Genomic DNA, 17,186 nt, shown 5'->3' on the forward strand with positions numbered 1-17,186 from the left:
TTCTTATGTTCATTTCATATTTCTTTTCCTACAAATTCTTTTTTTTTTTTTTTCAGGGAGCTAAAGCAGTACTGTGGCCTAAGAGGAGGGAAGCACACGTAACTATGATAGGAACTACAGCCCTGTGATTCATTAGAATAAAAAGAGTGAGTAGATACCTCAAATACAGCTGGAACCTGCTTGTACCTTTTTCTTGATACTGAATGCTGTCATTTATCTTTCTCATTCAGGAATCCTGTTTTTCCCTGGTGTTTCCAGAGTAGCAAGAGAATTCTTAGTTTCAAATTGAATATTTACAGCCCTTAAGTGAATTGGAGGGGGTAACCAAATTTTTGATTACAATTTTTTTGTGTGTGTTTCAGCTTCTGAGTTAAATTGGGATTATTATCTGGAAAATAGTAAAGGTTAGAAAACAGTTTTTTCCCTTTTCAGTTTCAGGTTTAATTTCTACGGTATTTGAGCAATCCCACTTCTCTAGGACTTCAAAAATATTCTAGCAAAACAAAAGGCATGAAACTTGGATTTCTAATAAAACATACCAGTGTTTTAAACATCACAATCTATAGCTCTTTCTTAAACTTAGTTTAGAAAACTGCATGGTTGTGAGGAGATTAAGAAAATATAATTTAAATTTATTCCTAGCTGAACACTATTTAGTTTATTTTAAAATGTATTTTCCACAACTCTGACTTAAACATCTACTTGTATTTCAGTAGAATGTATACAAACATACATGTGACTTCAGTATCTTATTTTTTAATTTTCTTGTCTTTGCAATATGAGCTATTTGTTTGTCAGACACTACTACTTATATTTCAGAAACAAAAGCAGTTTTCATTTACCCTATAAAACCATAGTAAACCATAGCCTTGATCAGAGACATACCAGTGCCGCTCTGAGTGCTCTATGCTTTTCTAACGTCAGTTTCAAATTAATCTTACTGTCCTACTCCAAAATACAAGAGATTTTGCTTTTATATCTTATCTTCACAGATAGACAACTCCCAGCTCTTTCCCAGGTATTCTTGGTCTGCCCTTATAGTTGTTGCCAATATGATAGCTATCTACATTTATAACTGCGTCATTTAAATATTTACTACTTTGACGACAGCAGCAGTAGAAGGAAAGCTGAATACGTGTATGAAGAACAATTTCTCTCCTCAGATAACTACACTGCTGTCCCTATATGTATAATAGCAGATACAATCTGTGACAGCTAACTGGTTGTGCTAAAGACGAAAAAAGATAAGTTGACTGTGGATGGAGAGTGAGAAATAAACAGACAAGCCTATTAAGCTAATTATAGTCTGTTCTGAAATAGTGTCTTTTATTCTGTTCTCTAATTTTAATTCTCATTCAAGTCATCTACTGTCAAATGTAGCAAAACCAGATTATTTTTTTACATATTAGATATTTATTCTAAGGAACTTGTAGCACTGTGTTCAGGGGCATTCGCACTCAATTGCTGTCAGATTGAATATTTTAAAAAGTTTTGTTATATCTTTGGAAAAAAAGTCCTAATGAAAAATTAGGCCCCTGGGAATAGTACACTATGACTAGTAGGATAAGCTCGAATTCCACCAGGGCTTTCTGCGATAGTCTGTCTGTGATGGAAAAAGAGTGATAGTAGTTTGTTCGTAAGAAATCATATTGAAGCTGTTCTTAAAGTAACGTGCTCCTCTGTGAAGGAAGAGAGTTCATCGTATAGCCAAAGGTTTCATGAGAAGGACAACAATTCTCATTTTATTTTTAGAAGAAATTGGGATGTGTGAGTGGGGGAAGTACTATATTTAATCATTATAAAGATGACAGTATTTTGAATACCTAATACCAGAATCTCTCTAGTATTAATGACATATTCCTATTCTGCTCTTCTTTCATTTCTATTTGGAAACAGGGTCAAACTTGGAGTTGTATCCAAGCAGAACATCTACCTTAGGTACTCTACTCCATCTGGATGAAGTTTTTACTTTTCTGACTTTAGGGATGGTGTTACTCACCTCCTCTTAGTATATTTTACACTGGTATAAACTAAAGGTACTATATTCACACAACAAAATGGGGACAAACAAAAGGCTTTCTAAAGACATAGTTATTTGTGCTTTTTCTCCTTTTAAAATCTATTGCCAACTTTCTCCACCAACAGAAACAAGACATGGGAATAAATAGACTTTTGGTCACTTGTTCTTGGGTTTTCTTTTTGCAGGGTTCATTATACTGTAATTGGAGGGGGGTGGGAAGAAGCAAACAAACAAAAAAAAAAATAAACAAAAGCCCCCAAAACGTTCTAATCTTTCCTGGATGAATTTCAGCAATTCAATGTTATTGCAACTCAAAGGAGTGGACCTAATCACGTACTTACCTTTGGGGAAAGCGGCCAGATTTAACAATTTGGGGCTAGAAATAGGTGTTTATCCTCCTAACAGCATAAGAATACGTAGCAGAAGTACTAAATCTCATTCCGTCTTGTTCTAACTTATTTTGTTTATAGAAGCCATCACAAAGGATAACGGAAAGGTATCATACCTCTACCAGTTTTTCCTACTGAAAAGGAACACGAGGTGGGGAATATAGATATCTGTCTGGCAAGAACTGGACATGCCATCTATGGTATCAACTCATCATTCATAGAAACAGATCAATTGCTTTGGTCACTACCAGATTTAAGATGGTGATGTGGAGCACAAAATGATTTGTTTCCTGCTGTTTCTGTCTGCAAATTTGTCAAAGATGAGACAAAATTAACTTTTTTTCTCCCCTCTCCGATTAAACAGTGAGATAAATAATATTCTGTACTAATGACCCTTAGAAAAATAAACCCATTAAGAGACTAATGAATGTTAAATTAACACTAAAGATGCTTCCACCTGTGTGAGTTTTTAAGACAGGATTAATACTCCAGAAAGGATTCTTTAAAGTGCAATTAATTAGTGCACAACTAATTGCTTTGTAAGATATCGGCTTCATACTTCAGAAGGGAAGCAGCACATTGTAAAATAAGAAGCCCGCAGCAAACCTCAATTAATGAAGGCTTAACAAACCTTAATTAATGAAGGTTTAAGCTGTTGATGATGACTCATCATCATCATGATTATTATTAATAATTTGACTTCAGGACCCTAAGCAACCTTCTTGGAAGACCGGTAAACTACCATAGTGTGCTTTTACTGCTCCTTTTTTTACAAGTTTATAATACTGAAAAGATAAGGCTTACCTGGTTTTGGTGTTTCTAGGAATACTCCCCGCCCCTTTATCCAACAGGAAATCAAGTTATGTTGGCAGACCTTGGATGCTCTTTTGTTTTGGACCTGGCAACATGAATCTATCTCTAGAGTTGCCGTCAATCTTAAAGGTCTCCAGTCTTTTTTTCACCTGCTTTCTTACAAACAGGAAATGTGGTTCAGGCTTTTACAACCTCACTAGCAAACCGATGGTCTCCTTCAGTGTTTGCCTCCAAGAGAGGAATAAAATATTTATGTGTGCACTTGCATTTATTATCCACCTGTCTTGCCACAGAAGAGCATGTACAGGATTATTAGTCCCATTTTATGTGATGTAAACCTACTTTTTTAATATTCATGAGAGACCCATACTCTAAGTCTTCCTGTTTGTGATGTTATGTTGAATTCAACGAGCGTATCTACATACCTCTTCAACTAAATTACAGAACTATTTTACCTAGGAGTGCTATTTGACTGTTTCTCTCTTGAGGTTTCTAAACCAAGTCTGAACGTCCATCACTGAGAGATCCTACAGTTTAGCTGAAACAGGATTCAGAGGCACGATGCAGAAATTATACCGTTGCCAACTCTAGTAGGTCAGGTTAGGATATCATAATATGCTTCCTCCATTCTTTTAAAGTCTATGAATCTGGGCCCACAATCCAGAACAGTTGTGGAAAGAGATGGTAAATCAGCATGTGGCTTACTGTGTGTATTTATCTTTAAAATTTAATGAAACATGCCTGTGTTTGGGTAGAAAAGCCATTTTATTCTCAGAATCGGAGTAGCTTCTTCCAGAGGAAGCTTGCACTCTGAGCGCTGTCAAAGCAGCTTTCTGTTAACTTCTGAGGGTTTGGGTTGTTGGTTTGGGTTTTTTTTGTTTTTTTTTTATGCAGCGCAAACGGTTTTATTTCCAATTATGCACAATGCAGAAGCGGAAAGGGTTGCTTAAGAGAAAAAGTGAATCACATGACTACGTTTGTCTTTTTGGAATATGTACATTGAAATAGCCCTCAGTGTAGTCTAAGGATCAGTGTAAAACATTGCTCTTCGAGAAAGGCTCTTATGTGAGAAAATGTCCTTTGTAGTATAGGTTTGGGATGTTATTACTTTAGAGTATTATGTTTATATTAACTACCTTAGATTAATGCTTAAGAAATTATTTACTGGATTAGCATCTTATTTGAACGTGAAGGAGCAGGGTAGTCTTGATTAATATAATATACCCTTCCATTTGAGTCCAAAGGTGAAATAGACTCTTAACTACTCACAACTTTACCATAATGAAGTGAGTTGATGAGAAGAAATTAATATAAAAATACTGAAAATGGTGGGAATGCTTACACTTCATAGTGTTTTTGAGGCTGTAATTATCATTATGAAAAATTGCATTAAAAACAACACTATTTTAAAGTGGACACAGCTTTGGTGTTTGCCAGCAACTGAATTTAGACACCCCAATCATAAATATGGGTAGAATAAAAATTTTCCATTGTTAAACCAAAAAGCATATGTCCATCCCATTTCACTGAAAACCACTCAAACTAGAGCTCCTTTCAGTAAGTGATGCATTCTATGATCTATAGTCTAAACTGTGGCTTTAAGCAGGGAAGAGATCCAGTTTTGTGAAGTGGAGACTGCAATTCATATGCTTGAAAGTAAAGGTTTTGTCATGAGCCTAGGGAAGGAGAAGGTCTCAACCAGTTGTAACGACTGAATTTAGCAGTTCCACGTTGTAGGCTGAAGTGAACAGATCACATCAGATCCTGGGGTCATCTGATGAGAGTATGCATCTCAAGAGGAAGCCTCTTGTTAAGAAAAAGAAGGATCTTGAATTGAGAGAGAAGATGCTGGAAAGCGTGGGAGATATGTATTGTAAAAATGGAGACAGTTGCTTAGTTTCTTAGCTAGGAGCACGAGGAGTAAACCTGAGATTTGCAGAGGATTCACAATGAAATGCTCATCAGCCTGAACAAGACGCTTACAAGGAATAAACTCCTTTGGAGATAATTAGGGGCATAGGGAAAGGTGAATACTGAGAATGCAGCAGGGGATTTCTGGATTTGTAGTCCTGATGGTGTGTTAACAAATCTGCCCTCCAAGAGCAAATAATCAGCTTTGACTGGCTGCAGAAGTGAAGTCTATTGGTTTGGACTTGAGCTTGGTATGCTATTTTGGGCAGCCTGCAACAGACTGAAAGCTCTGTTAAATAGCAAGAAATTATTGGCTGCAGGCTTTAAAATCCATCACGAATATAAAAGACTTCCCACTTTTCATCTTGTCCCTTATATCAGTGCTATGTTAAAAAACTTAGCGAGCCAGTAGTCTGCTTAAAGTGCTGTTATTCGGGATAATAAAGACCAGGAGAAATTGTGCCTAATTTTAGAAAGACAGGGCATAAGGTAATACTACTCCATCCACATCTATTGTGTAAAAAGATGTTTCCTCCTCTTTTGAAAGTCCCCAAGGATAAACTGCTGGGTGCATATTCTGGGGAAGTATCTCTGACTGCTTAGCTACTTATGTGATCTTTGGTAGACATGTGCTGCTGGTGTCTCCAAGATAAGAATCTATGTCAAATGGACATCTGACTTGGCTGGGAATAACTTTTGCTATTTGAGTTCTTGGAGAAGGTAAATGGAGTACTATTAAATATTGATGTGCACAGGTATGATATGAAGGAGTAAGTCTGTGCTCAAATGGAGTCAAACAAACAGTACTATTTGGCAGAAGACTGGAATGATCAAGTGAAGCTGACTGAGCGATCACTTGACGAAGTGAAAAAAAGAACTTATAAAGTAGTATTTTATTTGTTGTTTTAGGGAAAGAAAAGCAGAAGAATCCTAAAGTAGGCATGGAAGACAACTCTACATTTGGAAGGGAGAGGGTGGATATTGAATTTCTTTCTTTGGGCTTAGCTGAGTCTTCCTAAGCTTGATATTAGTGTAGAGGAAAAGAAAGAATAAGCAGTACGTTATGGATGTTAGGGGTTTTTTGTCTTAAAAATGCATGGTGCTATCTACAGAATAGAATAATTAGAAATCCTAGAAGTGTCTATGTTAAGTACTTATGGTCTAGGAAATGGTAACTCACACACTTACCATTAAGTTCCTTAAACTTGTATGTTTATGCATCTGTGGTATATATGGAATTGGAAGGTTTATGCCCATTTTTGAGGAAGGTTTGCACTCATTTTTGAGGAAGGAGATATGTGGCAGCAGCCAAACATGTTAGATGAGGCAGCAGACTGTTGCCACAGAGCATGGAGCTAAGGCAGTGGCTGACCAAGGAAAGATTATATAATATTGCTGAGACCCCAACAAAGGAGGTCAGCAAGTTTCCAGAAGCAAGACCATTACTAGAATTTTTATATTTAAAGTGCTTTTCTGGTTCTGGATTAACCTTGGCAGGATGGAACATTTTACTGTGGTTGCTTAAAAAGGTAACAATCCTTAGCAGTTCCCAGCAGTCTCTTCCAAGCCTGGAATTTGCTGTACATGACTGGAAACCTCAAGGGAAAAGAATTTTCAGCCTTATTGGCCTGCAAGTCACTTCAGAGTTTCTACTTTCCTCCACCCTAAGAAATCAAAAAGCCCTCTTGAATCCTTCTTTGTTTTCAAAGAAGAAAGTCTTTGCTATGCTACTAAAAGAAGACTTCTGGGGACTGCCTTAACTTTCTTAGAAAATGGGTATTAAAACTAAATATTACATTTTTCAAGTGTAATTGGAGAAAATGCAAATTTAACAGGCAATTGGCACAAGGCTCCAATGCATTTGACTTGTTAAGCCTGCATCTCTTACTTACTTAAGAAGTCAATTAGTTCAGCACATTTTTGCAATGCATGCACGTTGCCAGCAAGCTGTACTTTTCTAAGACTGCAGAATGCATGTTTGTTCTATCTTCCTGAAGGGGAAATAAATTGCACAGCTGACAAGAGAATCAGGCCTCAAGTGCCTACTTTCTCTATCACTACTCAGATTACAACCTTTCTCTGAAAAATGATGTCATTTTCGATGTTAAGTAGTGTAGTGAAAACCCCCTTGCAAAGAATGAGAAAGAGACTGTTTGTAGTAAAAGTCTTGAGAAGTGTAGGTATTCCTGCAAGATGTAAATGACATTTCTGTTTGAAGTGGGAATATATTTTTAATCATTAATCTTCTAGGATTTGCTGAGGAAAGTAGCTACAGCAGAAATGCTTTGAGTGGGGTTTATGCTGAAGTGGAGTCTGCTCCGGTTCTAATCTCACAAACATATCGGAGAAATAGAACAACTGTTCTTTTAAGCTTAGCACGTGGCTCTTTGCTTAGATTGCAGGTGCAGAGCTGGTGTAGTGAACAAAAATGAGCAACAACGGTACAGAAGAGAGGCTGGCATAAAATAGCTGCCGGAAAGAGTGAGGCCTTTCAAGCCAGCCTCAAATGCTGCAGAGAGCTCTTCTGACTCCTACAGTCAATTTTGTAGTTGATGATAAAATTAAAAAACCAGTGTCATTTATGCATTGTAGACAAAGAAGTCCTGAATTTCACTGTTTTACTTAACACTGTTAAGCACAATGTTATCTCATTAACTGCCCCTGAAATTATGGCTGTCATTGCAAGCAATATCATGGGTTTCCTGTGGGGAAACCACAGGGTTGTTTTCCAAATGCTACAAAACCCTATTATCAAGGACTGTAAAGAGAAAAATTCTTATCATGGTAATTCTGCACTGACAAAATTTCCATTGAAAGCTAACACTGCACAGTTGTGCAGCTTTGGGTGGGTTTTTTTGTGTTGCGTGCAGTGAGATAGCTGAGCAGTCTGCATGACTAGCAAAGAGAAAACGGAACAGATGCCACTTCATCCAAAACCTGCAGAAGTGAAATGTGGCCTTTCCATTGACTTCAATGGATTCTATTTTCTGTTCAGACAGATGCTGTATCCTGAGAGAGATGTAATCTCTAGTGGTATTATTTCTTTCAATAGCCACAAGAAGACTGAATTTCCTATTAAAGTTGCTATAATCCACTTACCTTGTTTTAGGATTTTTGTAATTCCCCCTTGACACACTTATACAAAGAGTGTGGGCAAATATTTTCCCCTAGGCAGCCAAAGACCTGATCCTGCATCTATTCCTCATGTGAGACACCCTAGTGAAGCCAGCGGGCCCCACTCTGTGCTTGGTAGCAAGTTTGCAACTCTATCAACTTTGTTTGACCAAAGTGCAAGAAGAATTTGTGAGCAAGATACTGCCCCTAAAATACTGAGCTGGTGCTTTTAAAACTTGCTTGGGACTACCAAAATCATGTCCACATGGCTCAGTTGAAGCTAGTGTAGAAAACCCAAACTCATGTGTATGTGGCCTGGAGCCTTGTGGAGAATCTCCCCAAACAGTGTAAGTCCCTTTCTACAACACTAAGGCTGAGCTAATAAACCTGACTCCTCAGCTGTGCTCATTGTTAAAGTGATTAAGCCGATACCAGTTCTGCAGTGCGTCCTTTAACCAGTTTAGCCTTCATAGTGGGCTTTCTCATCCATTGCTTCTAGCTTAAGTGTTTGGCTAGGAGAATGTCAGAAGCTTGTCCTCTCTGCTGCAATGAGCTAAACTTTCTCTGCTTTTATGAGAGTGAAGTATTCCCAAATACAATTTTGAATGAAAATAGCTCCTGCTTTGAGCAAAACAACACCTATCTATGCGCTAGTGAATGACTGGCATCCAAGCTAATGAATTGTGGTAACTCAGGCTGCATTTCTGTGTTTGAACTGTAAGCCTCTTCCACCACTTCTCCAAGCCTGTGTTATCACAGCAAGGTTCATGTAGGACTTCGGCCTATCCCTCTTGTGGACACAACAGAAGTTCTGAGCTCTTTAAAAGCTGCTGAAGATCTAGGCTAGGCTGTCTTGTTGGGGGTTCTTGTTAGAAGTCAGACTCTGCTTTATAGGTGTCTGCTCCCACCTCCCTTTGCCATGACAATGCAGGTAAAAAACATTTCAACTACTTTTCTCCTCTAACATCCTTCCTGCATTTTATCCCTGAGGGACACTGTTCCCCAAAGGTGACACAGTTGCCAGAGGGCAGCAGGAGAACCACAGCAATGGGATTCAAGGGATGTGTTCATGCACACATCTGCAAAGTCACAAGCAGTGAAGAGGGAAAAAAAAAAGCATAAGCCTGTCTCAACTTTAATCTCTGTGATTGTGTATATTTAGCAATAAGCCAAAGTATCTCTGCAGTGCAGCTGAATGACTGCTTAGATCTAATTAGCATGCATGTATGTTAAGATGAAGATTTGAAATAATGACTATGAAGCTAACTCCTGAAAAATGATGCATTGGAGTAGTGAATTTGAGCTGAATCACTCAATTACTGAACTTCTCAGCTTAACAGTGTTGTGGTTGCATCTCTATTTAAAGAAATATCTGGTAAGCAGACAAAAGTGCTTGTCTTGCCACATTCACGGCTGTTAGAACATTGTTTTCTTACTACTTCCTGTTCAGCAGTGCCTTTGGGCACAGCAAAGTGTGTGCTAGTTTTCTTGTAGCATGAACTGCCAGTGACTTGTTAGCATTTGCAAAAAGTAAGAGCACAGGTGCATGGAAAATGGCTGTCTTGTCCCACAAAATGTTGTAAGGCTATAAAGTGATTGTTCTACATTGACATGCACATTATGGCATTTCTCAGAGGCCAAAATAAATGTTGTATATGTTTAAGGTGTTTTCTTTGGACATGGCAGTCTTGGGTTAAAGTTTCTGCGTGGAGAAGGCAGGGCATGGACTGAACTTCTGTCTCTATGTGATAGCTGAAAAATGCAGTCATGGAACCTGTTAGGTGCTGTGAGTGGCCGTACTCTGTCATGCACAAATGCTGCATCCTCAGTGGGAGGAAGTTTTCCCAACAGAAGTGTCATGGCACATTTCACTAAGCTTCCTGGCTAACAAGCTTATGTTCTCTTGGAAGTATGGCATTGTTGAAAAACTGATCATCTCTAAGTGAGCTCTGTTGTTGCAACTTCAGACTTACAAACTAGCAGAATAATCCCATTATTGCGATTTTTGCTTTATTTCTAATCTAGGGTACTACGGTCTTCCTATTCATCTCCTGTGCTTCATAACTCTTATTTCAAATCTGACTACTTAAGAAAGGTGCTTTTCTCTTTCATGAAAATATGCTACTTAGGAGTATTTTTTGTCTTCTTTTTTGTGTGCATGCAGCTCCCACTTCCATAGTTGATGCTTAGGAAAGAGTTAATCTATGTGCTATTATTGGTGCCAATAAATTCTTGCTATGCTGCTTAGCCAGTACTTTATTTGTAGCACTGTCCAGGGATGCAGAAATATTTGCATGAGTGGCTTTTCACCTTGTATAATCTAAAGAACAAAATTGCATAGTATTTAAAGATGATAGGCAGTTGTGTGGTTTGATTGCTCTTTAGAAATTTCTGTTCAGATGCTGATTTAACTGATTAATAAAAAACACACACCCTTCTACATCACCACTGATGTACATATATATCTGTAGACTCAGCCCTCTATGTCAGATATGTCCAGGTGGAGCAAAGACATTGTGACTGGGATGGGAGTGAATGACACCAAAGCGGCCAGCAGTGGTATCCCTCTGTGTGAGCACTGCAGAAATAGATGGCATTTCTGTCTTTAAAACTACTTGCGGGTTTAGCAGAAAGTGTGCTAAAACTGCGTAGCTCGTAGAATACCCTTTAGGCCATGCTCTGCAGCTGCTGAAAAGGCAGTTCTAAATGGAGTTCAGAAACTTGCTAGCATTCCCTTCAAGCGGAGGAGGCAGGTAGAGCAAGCCATTTTCCGACCTTACATCCACCTCCCTAACAGAGAGGTGGCATATGATAATAAGTAGCATGGGGGGTAGGGAGGTGGGTAGGGAGGTGGATTGTATGTCGTAGCCACACCTTAGTGTGGGGTAAGGGGAGAAGTACCAGCACCCCTGAAGCTTAAAAATGAAGTGAGGCAAGCAAGGGAAAGGTGTTAGTGTTACTATTTGATCCTTTGTGCACTGAACCTTATATTCTTCTCAGTACGTAACTGAGCGCATGCTTAAACTGTTCATCTTTGCTGTGAGCCAAGCATCCTGGATAGAGCATGGGTTTTATACTTCACTCGACCCTTTACTTGAAATGAAACTTTATTTTAGGAGTTATAGCACCATGATAAAATGGCGAGAAGAGTGTAAATTATTTTCTGTCGTTCGTGGAAACAATTCTCTGTTTTAGCTGAACAGTCACAACTTGGGAATTGCATCTGCTTGGGGAGGAAAAAATTGTGGTAAAGGCTGACTGTTCTGGCTTGCAGCTTTCTCCTACTGAATGCTTTTATTCTGTGTTTGAAATATACACATCATGACTTTACATCGGGGGACAGTTCACAGAGTGTCATTTAACCACACAGAGATCGCAGGTTCTGACTTGCCTGGCACCAGTTTTCCTGGAGTTGTGCTACGACTCAGTAGCAGTAACAAACCGGCGGAGTGCAAAGGAAAGCTGGAGTTTTCTCCACATGTATATAAGACTGCTTTTCTTTTAAACATTAGTAGCGTCCAGTATACATCAAAAATTTGCACTGATAACACCGTTGAACAAGAGTGCGGCATTTGATTGACATGCAAAACCCAGAGTTTCTTTCTCGGTAGCTAGAGGCTAAGGAGGTTCTTTTAAAGAAACTGTTGATAGGTTTCTTTTTAAATTGAGAGAAAAGGCCTCTGACTGAGGCCATTTGTAGCTCACAGAGGTTTCTATTTCACTGGGTAAACATGTATAATTGTGCATGATTCATACGCTAATGATGCCACTTGATGCTAACTTTTTCCCTGCTATCATACGATGGAATTCTGTACGTTAATGTGCCCATCCGCTCAGCTTAGGCAATGCTGAAATCCAGAGAGAAGCTATACAGAAATGAGTCTGTATTGAAGTGCTTTTAAAGGCTTGATATAAAAGAATTCTTACAGGACTGTCTATCCTTGAAACATATCAAAACACTTTATAAAGTGAAATCAATAAATGCCGTGTATCATACACAGCATGATTTACAGTCAGTTCTGATATAGAATACACCTCTTACCCAGCAGCACCTCTGTGAGACTGTTTAAAGCCATGATGGAAGGATGCCATCAAATGAGGAATGCAAGTTGGCTTCTCCTGAGCAGGGGTAGTAACACACAATTTCCTCCATACACTGGAGCAGCTTTTTCTCTTTATGAAAACAGATCTGTGGTACATGTCCAGAGTCTTGGCTCTGAATTTCCACTGAGCATTACAAGTTCAGACCTCCAATGACTTGCTGAGAGCACTAATTCACATCTAATTTAAGCACAGGAGAAATCTGGAGATTTAATGTATTTAAAGCTAAATGTGTCCAGGCTTTCAGGAAGGGCATTGTACTAGGACTTCTAAAATCTCTAGAGCGAGGGAGTTTCTACCCTACCTAGGGTTTCTACCCTTCCCTGTGATTGTTGAAAGCCTGACAAAGTAACTATTAAATACTACCTGTGCTTCTTGCTTTGATGCCAGTGTTTTTAAAGATCTCATATTGATGATTTAGATGGTTAAATTTTAAGTTTGGAGAAGCAAAGGAGGGGAGCAGAGCGCTATTATAAGGGATTTCACCAATGTGTGGCAAGCAGTACTTACAGTACCATCCTTGTATGTCTCTGCTTTCCCGATGTGACACCAGCCTCTGTGACCATCCTGGTCCTGAGGTGTGTGAGGGACTCCTGCCCTGGGCTGCACAGTTAGTAGTTTGCTATAGGCAGGCTACATTTTGAGCACTGTCTTTCCTGACATGACCTGCCTCCCTAGCTGCAGTGCAGGGCTGGAGTGTCTCTTCTGCACTGATTCATGACGTAAAGCTCTAACAACAGTGAAGCATGTGGTGGGACACAGTTGAGCAAGGTTGTCTTACCCCATATGAGAGACTTGACAGTACTAAGAGGAGAAAGAACAGAGGTTTGTCTGCATGCATGAGCCTTTAGCAGCATGTCACCGATGTCTCCTATTAGGAGGTGGAGGGGAGGGCATGCAAATCTTTAAAACTTAGAAAATGCTGACCAAGTAGTGAGATGTCGTCTATGCAATTAATACTTCTTAGAGTGAACTAGTTTCTTCAGTGGTCAGAGAGATGCTATATTACTGTACTGCAGGATTATTTTGTACAGATCAGCCATACCCCTCACTCCCCTCACCAGCACACTGCGGCTGCCAGTTAATTGGCAGCTGCCTTGCTGGAGCTCAGAGATGAAGATGTTTGTTACCCTGGAGTGGGATCAATAGCTGTGCTGCTTTACATCCAATGTCTGTGATTTCTGGTGAGCATAAGGACTTTTCTGCTACCTTAACCCAAACTACAATTTAATTAGAGGATTTTAAAATGGTTGATACAGTCATCTGTCCTGTGCGAAGACTTTCTTATGATGATAAGCTGAGCAGCCAGAACTTCAGATCCTTCCAGCAGACACCTGTGTTAATCTGGAGAGCTTTTCAAGCTCTTTCATTTCAGGCCAGCTCTGTTGTGTTCTGTCCTCATCTTTCTGCTTTTAAGCATAGAACCAGTCCGGTGCCCTCAGCAGGAGTTAGTCTTTTCCCAGTTGCCAGTGAATTGTCTCATCCTCCTTTGTTTCCATTTCCTCCACCCATTTCTGTTCAAAGGGTGGCTTATCTTGAAAGAGCAGAGCATGGAGTGAAAACAAACCAATATATAGGTACAGTAAATGTCAGGTCAAGATACATAATTCAGTTTACCACAGCAGGGTGGCATTTCTGAGACAGGTGTTTAAGGTACAGAAAGGGATTTTCTGGGCTATCAGATACATGGCTTCTGTCGGGAGAAAAGAACTGGGGTTTGTGTTGCATCATTAGAATGACTAACAGAAAGGCAGAGTGCACTGAGTGCCAAAGCCATATTTATCTTCATGCCATATTCAGCGCTTTCTCAAGGTGAATATTCTAGCTCAGAAAGAAATTGTGAAAATGCAGACCAAGGCAGCAAGTTCCTAAGTCTCAGTGTATGTTTTCAGCAGCACATTTTTAAGTTGAATGCCTTTGCTCTCAGGAAAATCCTCAGGTTATGGATGCTTGAATTTAACAATGAGCCTGTTACATCAAAGATTGAATGGGAGTGTGGGTCTTGCTGGAAAGGGCAACTGGGTAATACTGCAGGGAAAAGAGAGGCAAGATTTAAGATGAGGAAGAGGTAAGGAATAAAGAAAGAGATGTGGGAGAAAGACACAGAGCAGAACTTGAATCATTTCAGTAAAGGACACATAACAAAGGTTCCCATGATGCAGGCCATGCTTATTTAAGGTAGCCAGAGGCATTGAGCCTTGGATGGTGGTGCTAACATGTCCTTGAAATCTTTGGGAGTCCTGCTGCAAGAGCAAAACTGATTCCTGACATAACATACGGATTGGGGGGGGGGTGGGGGGGGGGGTGGTTTGCAAGCGGGTAATGGACATATAAACCATGTCCATTTATGTGGAAAAAAATCTGTGGAAGTGTTGAATCTTGCCACTTGAGAAAGAGACTCATGTTCCAGCTACTTGCTTCTCCCCCTCACCTGCTCTGGGGAGATACTCCACCTCCTGCTGAGGGCACAGAGCAGGCTCTGTACACAAGGGCAAAAGACTAACAACCCACAAAAAAACAGAGGAGCTTTTCTAGGTTTAAAAAGGAAGCAACTGTGGAAGAGCTAATTCTAGAGGAGGTCTTAGTTCTCTCCACATGGTTCATTGTGGGTTACCTTCACTGCCAGAGATGAAAACACTCATTCTCAGGTCTCTGAAGAATAACACCCTGACCAGGTTTGCTATGGAATTAAGGCAGTAGTAAATGTAACAGACACCTCCTTGAGCTTTTGGGGCAATTTTTGGGTTTGGTTTGGTTTGGTTATTTTTTTTCCTCTGGTGGGAAAGCTGATTGACAAGCACTGCAGTGTATAGCTACCTCAGGGGTGTCAGTGCCACTGTTTGTGGTCTTACTGGTATTGTTGTGGGCTGGATGCATTTTGTGGTGTAGGTTAATTCCTTTTTAATAAATCAAGGTCATTTCATAGAACACATTGTCTTTAGAGCAACTTCTAGTGTCAGACTCAGTAGAAAGCCATGAAAAAATGAATGCCAGTTGTGGAAGGCTATAGACTAAAAAGGCAACTAGGAAAAGGCAACTAGGAAAGGACAAAGAGTCCTGCACAGTACTGCATCATTTATAGCACTTTTATGTAAGCGTGCCAACTTGCTTGATTTATGTGTGTGTATATTTGGACTTATTTTCCTCCTCTTATCCCACAAATTGATTCTGTTTCATCATGCCCTGAGGCTATTTAAAGACTGCGTGATATTCCATCACCTGCCTGAGTTACAGTGAGTACACTGGAACAAATGCCCAGATGCTCCATTTCCAGAGGACAAGAGCATCTGTGTCTGCCTGTGGAGATGAGGACAGCTGGTTCTGCTACTGGCTGGACCATGGGTGCCTCTGTTCTGGGGATCAGAAAAGGGGCTGGTATTTGAGTGGGTTTCCCAGGATGTGTCCTCCCTCATTCTACACTTGGAAATTTTATCTGAATGTGACAGTTTGGGGTGTTTGGGATTCTGGTAGCCTAATAGGAGTAAGTGGTGTTACAGAAGCGTGCAGGGTGGTTTTGATGTGTTTCCAGTGTGTCAATTCTATATGCTGGCTCTAAACACCGTGCACCCACAAGCACTGTGTTTGGGCTTTATCGGACGTGGTGTCACTTTGCTGCTCAGCACATTCCTGCCAGGACAGAAGCATGGAGAGACGCCTTCAGCGGCACTTGCAAAGGAAGGATCACATTAGTATTTACTGAGTGGTAGCCTTCAGAAAGGCATAGAAATCCTACATGTTCTCTGACTCCTTTGGTTATTTACCATGACAGATTAATCTAAAGTTCCTGGTTGAACCCATTGAGAGCTAATATGATTATTGTCCAGCCACTTTAGAGGGAAGAAGGTCTGGCAATTTAAGGAGATGAAGAGGGACGTGTGGAAAAAGATTTCACCCCCAGGCATGCAGGCGCTATTTCTCAGAAGTAACCTGTGATAGAATATAAAGAGCACCACCTACTGATGCAGAAGAAAATGAAACATTTGTATACAAAGCCTTTTTTTTCTTTTCCTTCTCTTCAGTCAAGATGCTGGTGGCTTTCTGAATGCAGGCTTTAATCTGGATTTTGGTTGTCAGTAGCAAGATGTTTTAACTGTTGACTCCCCTTGCTAATGGTGCTGATAGAGAAGATGGTGTGCTTTATCTGTACATGGCCTGTTCTTCCCCTCAGTGATCCCAGCAAAAAGGGGCCTAGTTAGTACCCTCGATATGCATAGATATGCCTGCTGAATATATCAGCTGCCTGCCTAATCCTTAGTGTCATGGCAGTTTCTTTCAGTATCTGCTTAGAAAAGCATGTCGAGCTTCCACAGACTGTCATGGTCCCTTTCCAGCGCCAGCTCCCCTCAGCCTCCTGGCTGAAAGCTAAGTGATTTGTGACAACCTCACCCGACTGCTTTATGTGCTCCATGCTGGAAACACTCCGCAAACTTCAGGGACTTCATACTGACATAGTTTGTTGTGCATGGGGGTGGGTCATGAGGGTCCTTTTGCTGTCAGCTCCTAGGCAGACGGCACTGTGTTCAGCTTAGAAATTTGGCATCATCTTAAAATGAGGAAAGTGTTTCTAGAGTACTCATCGCTTCTCGGGATCTCTGTCAGCCTGACCTGCCCCCCTCTGATATGGAGGAGTATCTGTATTTTCACTCTTGTCTCCTCGTCACTGACTGGTTCTCCATCATCAGGGCCTCTTGTTCAGTGCCAGAATGGGCATGAAGTTGAATCATTCAGAATCCCTAATTCCTGAATTTAAAGCATTTGCCTGAGTACTCTTTTTGGGGGAGTAGGGTGAGTACCTCACCCTTGATCAAAAATAAATTAATATTTAAAGATGTGAGAAG

The sequence above is a fragment of the Gavia stellata genome, chromosome 1 (genome assembly GCF_030936135.1).
Source record: "Gavia stellata isolate bGavSte3 chromosome 1, bGavSte3.hap2, whole genome shotgun sequence".
NCBI lineage: Eukaryota > Metazoa > Chordata > Aves > Gaviiformes > Gaviidae > Gavia > Gavia stellata.